This window comes from Diabrotica virgifera, chromosome 2 (genome assembly GCF_917563875.1).
Source record: "Diabrotica virgifera virgifera chromosome 2, PGI_DIABVI_V3a".
Taxonomy (NCBI): Eukaryota; Metazoa; Arthropoda; class Insecta; order Coleoptera; family Chrysomelidae; genus Diabrotica; species Diabrotica virgifera.
In genome coordinates this window covers 229501710-229511503 of record NC_065444.1, presented here as the reverse complement: position 1 = coordinate 229511503, position 9794 = coordinate 229501710, and positions in this window count along the sequence as shown.

Below are 9794 nucleotides of genomic sequence, written 5' to 3'. Positions count from 1 at the left end.
TTCTAACTTGCATCTACGCGGCTCTTTACTTATCACTATACATTTAGTTTTTTCTACTGATATTCTCATATTAAGTTTATTTGCTGTGATATTGAAAGTGTAGAGCTGCCTTTGTAGGTCATCCTCCGTTATCAGCAATTAGTTCTGCATCATCGGCATAGCACAGTATCGTGATTTTATGCGCTCCCATGTCGTTTTCTTACTTCGTGAATTATTTGATTCATCACCATATTGAATACCAATGGGCTGAGCGAGTCTCCTTGGCGGATTCCTCCTTTTAGTTCTATGCGTTCTGTTTCTCCCGTTGACATTATAACTCTGGTCTTGTTGTTCTTGTTAATTTCATTAATTAGCCTTATTATCTGGTGGTCTATTTGTTCAGCTTGTAATAAATTTAAGATATCATTTCGTCTCACCCTGTCAAAAGCACTTTTTAAATCTACAAAGCACATGTATGCTGGTTTTCCATATTCAATAGACTTTTCTACTATTTGCTTGATAATAAAAATTGCATCTATTGTGCTGCGGTTCTTCCGGAAGCCTTGTTGTTCATCTGCCATATTCACTTTTTCGTCGATTTTATCTTTTATGACTGCCGTCAACAATTTTAATGTGCTGTTCATCAGACTAATGCCTCTATAATTTTCAGGACACAATATGGACAAATACAAATATCGGAAATGAAATAAAAGGCAATTTACAAAACAATCATCAGACCACTAATGACATACGCGGCAGAAACACGACCCGGCACAGAGAGGACAAAAAGATTGCTCAAAACAGCGGAGATGAAAACCCTTCGAAAAATCGATGGTAAGACTTTATGGGACAGAGCTAGAGGTACAAATATACGACGGAGATGCAAGTACGACAACATTAATAACTGGGTAAGGAACAGAAGAATAGAATGGAATCACCACATAAGCCGAATGACAACAAATAGAGTAGTAAGGACGGCGAGAGACGGTTCCCCAATAGGAAGAAGATCAGTGGGAAGACCACGAAAACGATAGAACGACAATTACTAGAAGCACATTGAAGGAACAGACAGGGTCATGTCTATACAAAAAAAGAAAAAGAATTTCAGTAGATGGCTATAAAACTAAAATATGGGAGAATAATTGTCGAAATGGCGTTTCATTGTATCGATTCGTTAAAATTCCAGCAAATAAATTATAGTTAATTAGATGACCTATTTTGATTGGTATTTCAGTTAGTTGCTACCAAAAATAATAAAAATAATTTTTTGACTGAAAAAGATTGAGAACCACTGATTTAAAAGGTTTATTTTCTTATTTACAGTGCAAACTAGTAGAACTTTTAAAAGAAAATAATGTGGCCAGTCGAGACATACGGGTTATTTTGTCAATCTGCACTGGAATCAAAAAGACAAAGATAAGATCGAAAATATAAAAAAAAATCTATAGAAATCAAAAAAGGTATTAGACAGGGTGGCGTGTCGTCCCTATTGTTATTCAATATGTACAGCGAAACTATTTAAGGAAGCAATATCCGAACAAGAACAGGGCGTATTAATAAACGGAAGAATTTTGAACAACATAAGATTCACAGTCGACACTGCAGTTTTTGCAGACCGTCTAGAAGCATTGCTTCTTCTTCTCCTTATTGTATAGATATAACTGTCTGTTTTTTCGATGTGCCTCTAGTAAGTTTTCGTTCCATCGTTTTCGTGGTCTTCCCACTGATCGTCTTCCTATTGGGGATCCGTCTCTCGCTGTCTTGACTACACAATTTTTTGCCATTCGGCTTATGTGGTCATTCCATTCTATTCTTCTGTTTCTTGCCCAGTTATTAATGTTATCCACCTTGCACCTCCGTCGTATATCTGTACTTCTAGCTCTATCCCATAGAGTCTTACCATCGATTTTTCGAAGGGTTTTCATCTCCGCTGTTTCGTGCCATCTTTTTGTTCTCTCTGTGTCGGGTAGTGTTTCTGCCGCGTATATCATTATTGGTCGGATGACTGTTTTGTAAATTGTGCCTTTCGTTTCTTTTCCGATATTTTTATTTCTCCATATTGTGTCATTCAGGCAACCTTCGGCTCTGTTTGCTCTATTCACTTGATCTTCCACTTCTGTTTCGAGCCTTCCGTAGCTAGATAGTGTGATGCCTAGGTATTTAAACTCCATCACTTGTTCTATTATCTGACCTTCCAGCTCCAATTTACATCTTATTGGATCTGCTGTTATAACCATGCATTTTGTCTTTTTTGAGGAAATTAACATGTTAAATTTTCTGGCGATTATGTTGAATTGGTACAGCATACGTTGTAAATTATCTTCACTTTGAGTGATTAGTAATGCATCGTCCGCATAGCAGAATATTTTAACTTGTTTTTCTCCCATTTGGTATCCTTTTTTAGTTCTTACTTTTTTTATTATTTCGTCCATGATCAGATTGAATAACAAAGGACTCAAGGAACCCCTGTTTCATCCTATTGCCGGCTTCAATTGGGCCAGTTAGTTCATCTTCCACTTTTACTTTTATTGTGTTTTTCCGGTAGATATTTTCTATCGTTTTAATTTGTCCAAGAGGTACCTCTCTCGAGTAAAACATTGGATAACGCTCTGTCAAATGCTTTCTTAAGGTCCACGAAACATAAATATGCCGGTTTGGTGTATTCAAACGATTTCTCTTGAACTTGCCTCATTATAAATATAGCGTCAGTGCATGACGTTCCCGACCTAAAACCTTGTTGTTCTTCTGCTAATGTTATAATTTCATTCAATTTGTTTGTTATCACTTTTGTTGTTAATTTTAATGTTGTGTTTAATAAGTTAATCTCTCTGTAATTCTCCGTGCCTGATTTGTCTCCTTTTTGAAGAGAGGTATTAGGATGCTTGATTTCCATTCTTGTGGTATTCTGTTTTGTTCTATTATTTTTTGTACTAGTTTTAATAGTTGTTTAGTTAGATCTTGTCCTCCGTAGGTACTTTAGGAGTTCGTTCGATATTCTGTCCTCTCCTGGAGATTTTCTATTTTTTAATTTTTTTAGTGCTTCCTTTACCTCTTCCTCCTCGATATTTATTTCTTCATTTGTCGTAACTTCAGGTGTTAGTGGTTCATTATCGTCGCCTTGAGCAAATAGAGATCGGAAGTAGTCTGCCCATGTTTCCTTCTGAATGTGTTTCGCTTTTATTAATTCGTTCATCTCCTTTCTTTGCCCTCTGATCATTTTCCATACTTCTTTTTGTGTTCCGTAGAAGTCGTGTTCCATCTGTTTGGAGAAACTCTGCCAATGCTCCCTTTTTATTTGCCTTACTAAAGTATTCGTTTCGTTTCTGATTCGTTTGTAGTGGTTGTATGCCTGATGCCTGTTGTGTTTGGTTTGTTCTGTATTGTAAAAAGGCTTTCTTCTTTTCTTCGCATTTTATCTTAACTTCCTCTCTAAACCACGGGGGTTTCTTCTTTAATATGTGAGTATTCGTTAATTTTCTCTCTCCAAGTGATACTGCTGTGTTGCAGCGTCGATTATGTTATCTTTGAGTTCTTGCCAGCGTTCATCGATGTTATCGTTTTTTAATATTCCATTCTCAGCAATCTTCTCTGATATTCTTTTTCTGTATAAGTATTCCGTGGATTCCGTATGTAGTCCTTCGACTTTGATTTTTGTTTGTGTTGGTGCTTCTTAGGTGTGAAATATTTCGTAATGATTCCTATTTAATATAATACTAGGCTATGGTCGCTACCTACATCTGCTGAGTTGAGGCATCTTACGTCGATTATTTTTGATGGATGTATATTGTTGGTTACAATATAATCTATCATAGATCTTTGTCCACGGGTGTTATTGAATGTATATTTGTGTTGGTCTTTGTGGTCAAAAAATGTGTTGTTTATTCTAAGTTCGTTATTTGTGCAGAAGTTTATCATCAGTTCTCCATTTTCGTTCTTAACATTTTCATTGTGTTTTTGCTTAATTCCGGGTACTATTTGGTTACCTATTCGAGCGTTAAAATCCCCCAGTATTATCATCTTCCCTCTAACTTGATCTACTACTTGTTGTAATTCGTCGTAAAAGATTTCCCTTGTTGCTTCTGGGCCGTATACTGTAACAAAAATACTACTTTGCAGTAGTATTTGTAGAACGAAAATGATAAGATGAAATGAGTGAAGGAAAGTGGAAGGATGTAGAAGTGAAGAGAAGGGGATAACTGTATAGAAGAAGTATGGAGAGACAGAGGCAAACTAAATAGAATTGGCTACCTAGCAAGATATGCAAGAGAACAACTTCACACTCAAGGATGGATACGGCTCGTTTGCATGCCTGTCGAAAACAGTAGATCAAAGTAGATAGTGATGATAACTAAGAAGGGTAATATTAAGATAAGAATATATGCTCAGAAAATAGATTAAATAAATATAATAATATAATAAAAATAGAAGAATATAGGAGATAAATACAATAGACTAAATTATGGGCGCCAGAAGTTGGGATAGACCAAACTCCCAGGTATCTTACACTGCTGTTAAATATTAAATATATTAAATTATTAAATTCAAAAATGGGAAAGAAAAAAAAATTGATATACAAAAACAAATAAATATTTATTAAATATAACTACTTAGATTTTTGACAACCTCTGAGTTAGAAAAATACAAACTATGTAACTCTAAAATGACAATGGGAAATAATTACCTATCTAAGTATAAATATAATTACCTATTAAATTAGTATTGGAGTAGCTTTTCTAGGAAGCATACCCCCAACTTACATCTAGGTTAAATGACAACCCTTCACCAAATAATAGTACGATTAAAATACGTACAGCCACGCTAAACTCTACAAACGAATGAACAATAATATAATTAAGGGAGGATTATTCACAATGAATAATCTCCGTGACTCTCAAAGAGTTAAATAGGCACCAGCCTCATTAATGTGAACCTACGGTCTACTTGATATATAAAAATCAGTTGCTTCGACACGTAGTCACTAAACATATAACAAGTAAAATGGATAGCTATTCAAAGGGAATAGCGTCCAGGGATATAATTAAAGTTGAATAAATGTATTTAAGTAAAAAGTTAAGTAAATAAGTTAGATTAATTATAATGATTGTCTAAAGTACATTAAAGTTATATGAGTAAGTTAATAAATTAGCAAATAAAGAGTAAACATATATAAATGTAAATTGATAAGTGGAGACTTGCAAGGTTAGTAATAAAAAATATAAAGTTAATTAAGTAAATAAACGGTACAAGTAAATTTCAGGTAATATAATATAAAAGTAAGGAGAATCTCATATGGGGGAAAAGATGATCTGAGCTCAAACCTCTTTGACCAGAGAGTTTACCGGTTCGGGAAACACTATCAAATATTATAGATATAATAATATGGAAAAAAATATGCAATCTAAATCTTGAAACAAAATATGTGTGACTAAACTATAAAACTTAATGTTTGAACTAAATATCCTGATTATTACACAAAAATATTAACGTGTTGTGATGGTAGAAGTAATAATCACTTGCAAATACCAAGTGTCCCCAGAAAAAACCCTATATGGTTCCCAAAAGTCTCCTTGTTATGGATTCCAAAATCCCTGGTAGTAGAATTAGCACAGGGATGGTGCTAGCTTGTACCAATTATTAAAGGTGCCTTTCGGGGCAAAGTGCAGAATTCAACGCTACGTGGGAGGAGATTTTCCAGACTGGTCTCCAAGTGACCTGGCTTGGCGTAGAACGGTTGCTCCCGGTTGTTAGGGGAGCTGATGGACTGGTTAATTTATGATTTCACCCAAGTGGCAGATGGCATGACTTCAATTCCTACGGGATCTTCCAAAACTTTGTCTCCTAGCTCCTCCAAACAACAACACTATTTATTTTGCCACTAAATCCTTATAGGAGCTTGAAACTCCGTATTAAAATTCCCATTATTTTCGATCAACCATCTGCCGTACCGTTCTAGCTTACCAAGCGAAGTCTCAAATATTTTCCGTCGTTAGACGAGGAGCCTCACAGAACGAAACTTACATGACAGCGAATGGTGTCTAATACCAACTGAAGAACTTGTGCCAACTAATAGTTAAGTATGACGTCAGTCAAAGATTTATTTTAATTAGATCTTATTGTTTTTAAGTATAACTTAATGACAAACCGTTATTAAAATTTAAATAAAATAACTATAAAGGTAATTAGAAGTTAACGGAATGTTAGAATAATCCGATGATGTCCAGGTCTTCATTTTCCATTTTAACTTTTGCTGTGACAATTCTTTCCGATATATATTGACATTCTTTGATGTGATTTTGGTATTTTTGATGTATTAGTATTGCTACACCTTTTTGGGCTCTGCTTTCTTTTGCTACTCCACTGTAGATTAGTATATATTCGACTAGTCTTGATTGTCCTTTTCTTTTCTTTTTTGTTTCATGTAGAAGCATTGCAACAAGCAATAAATAGTTAATCTTTGGTAATCGAGACCTTGCTATGAAAATGAGGATAAGAGCCTTAAGATGCTACGAAGATAGTTAGAAGTAAGCTAATCGACCTTTACTTTTACGTAAAGTGCTGCTATTCACTGTTTTATGAATCATTATCACATGGCCTTCTTTCCACCTCTCATCCTGCCAATATAGGTCACCCTTTATATTTGAAAATAATTTTAAATTATGGTCAAAATATCAAATGCCACAATACTCCAAAAACTTAACAAAGAGAAGGAAATGTGCACGGTGAAAAGAAGAAAATTAGGATATTTCGACCACATCACAAGAAATGAAACTAAAATATAACCTGCTAAAATGCATTTTACAGGGAAAAGTAAAAGGTAAAAGAGGCCTCGGAAGAAGAAGAATATCCTGGCTCAGAAACTTGAGGATCTGGTTTGAGATATCCACTACAGGGCTTTTCAAGACAGCAGCTAATAATATTATTATTGCCAGAATGATTGCACATTCGTAAGAGATAGGCACCAGAAGATGAAGAAGATCTATGGCCCCTCTTTTACCTAAATAAATTTTTTCGTATCTTACGACAAATGAGTAATTGGACTTCCTTGAACTAATCGGCGCCCGGTATAATATCAATAATAAATGAAACATTGCATTCTGATATGCACAATATGCACATATTGTCAAAAACGGCATATTACTTCATATATTTTTCAGGAAAAGTCAGGTATCATCATCATCGATCATCAACAGCTATTCCATCCATTTTCGAATGTAAGCCTCCCTTAGGTGTGCATCATATTTATCTGTTTGATGTTTTTTGCATCAACTCATGGCCAGCCATTCGCTTGATGTCATCAGTCCATCTTCAAGTACAGAGTATATTCAACTGTACACCCAGATAATGCAGCTAAAGGAGGAAGCGCTATTATAATTAAAGATAACATCTCGCATCATGAGGAATTAAAATATGCAACTGAGCACATACAAGCTACAACAGTTTGTGTAAAGATGAAAAGACATACTGTAAATATAAGTTCAATATATTGTCCTCCTAGACACTCCATTAAAAGAAAACAATATAAAGGTTTTCTGAACACTTTAAGAAAAAGATACATCATCGGTGGCGACTTTAATTCAAAGAATACCCACTGGGGCTCTAGGTGTAAAAAGGCATCGAAGTAAAAAGTGAAGTTAAACCAAAATATCGGAGAGGACCAAAAAAATAAAGTTGTGGATGCTAAAAGATGAGAAAGAAAGTCTATCCAGGGAAAGAATAGCAGACAAAATATGTTGGAATATGAAATATGCCCTAACACAATTTGGAGAAAGATTATGGCCAGTAGTATTAGAGAGGCTGCTATTGAAATAGTCAGGAAAAAAGTTTGAGGATAAAGAGACTTGGTGGTGGTCAAACGAAGTACAATGGAAAATAAAAGAGAAGGGAAAATTATATAAAAATTGGCAAGAAACCAGATCCGAAACAGATCTTCAAAAGTATATGGTCGCGAAAAGGAAGCAAAAGTAGCAGTAGCAAAAGCCAAAGCAGAAGCGTATTCAAACCTATAATATGATCAACTTGATACCAGGGAAGGCGAAACGAAGATATATAAAATAGCCAAACAGAGAGCAAATAAAGCAAAAGATTTTAATCAGAGATGTATCCGAGATGAAAATAATAAAATACTAGCTCACGAAAAGGATGTCAAAAAGAGATGGAGAGAGTACTTTGACAGCTTATTAAATGAAGAATTTAACAGACAGCCTGTGGAGTCAACGGAGACAGTAGCAGCAATGGTCACCAAAATATCAAACGAGGAAGTGGCTCAAGCGCTTCAAAAAATAAAGAAAAGAAAAGCGGTAGGACCAGATGATATTCCTGTGGAAGTATGGAAAGCATTGGGAGAGATAGGAACAATGTGGCTAGCAGGGTTATTTAATATAATTATGGAAGTAAAAGAAATGCCAGACGAATATATATTTTTTCCAATATACAATATACTACTACCTGTCTACAAAAACAAGGGAGATATACAACAATGTACAAACTACAGGGTTATAAATCTGCTTAGCCACACCATGAACATATGGGAAAGAGTAATTGATAGACGGATACGTGAAGAGACCGAAATATCCGAGAATCAATTTAATTTCGCTTTATGCAGGGCAGATCAACCACAGATGCAATTTTCATTATATGTCAGTTGATGGAAAAATAGAGGAGTAAAGAAACAAACGCTCATATGGTATTCATTGATCTTGAGAAAGCATATGATAGAGTTCCTCGAGAGATTCTGTGGTGGGCACTCAATAAGAAAGGAGTCCCTGGTGAATATGTAAATATTGTGAGGGATATGTATGAGGGAGTAACGACTAGTGTTAGGACAGGTGTGGGAGAGACTGATAAATTTCATGTGAAAGTAGGGTTGCACCAAGGCTCTGTGCTTTGTCCGTATTTATTCTCATTAGTTTTGGACCAGATAACAGCGAAACTACAGGGTAACATACCATGGTGCTTAATGTATGCTGATTATATCGTGTTAGTAGGAAATAGTGAAAGAGACTTAGAACAAAAACTGGAAGAGTGGAGACAAGCTCTCGAGGAATAAGGTTTAAAACTTAGTAGGACAAAGACAAAGTATTTGGGATGCTCATTTAAAGATGGAGTTACTACAAATAAAATGGCATCTTTGGATGGTGAACTGATTGTAAAAAGCAATAGTTTTAAGTACCTGGGATCGGTATTACAGAGTAATGGAGAAATAAATAGAGATGCATGCTGTAGAATTAGGGCTTTTTGGATGAAGTGGAAGGAAGCGAGTGGTGTGCTGTGTGACAGGAAAGTTCCAATGAAGTTAAAGGGAAAATTCTATAAAACTGCCATAAGGCCGGCTATGATGTAAGGAACTGAATGTTGGGCAGTGAAAAGAAAGAGGAACAACGAATGCATGTGGCGGAAATAAGAATTCTTAGATAGATGAGTAGTGTGACAAAAAACGTTAAAATTAAAAATGAGTATATTAGGGGAAGTCTAGGTGTGGCACCAATTGATGCCAAAATGAGAGAGCGTAGACTGAGATTGTTTGGTCATGTTTAACGTCGAGACGTTAATCACTCAATACGAAGAATTGCTGAAGTGAAGATTCCTGGAAGGTGTAGGAGAGGAAGACCAAAGAAGACGTGGGGGTGAGGGGGACGACTAGGCAGGACATGTTGGTAAAGGAGATTAATATTGATATGACCCAAGATAGAATGGTGTGGAGAAATGCAATTAGGGAAGCCGACCTCGCATAGGGATAAGGCAAAGAGAATGATGATGACCCACTGGGGCTCTAGGCTAACTACAACTAAAGGAAAAGAATTAGTATCAGCTGTTAA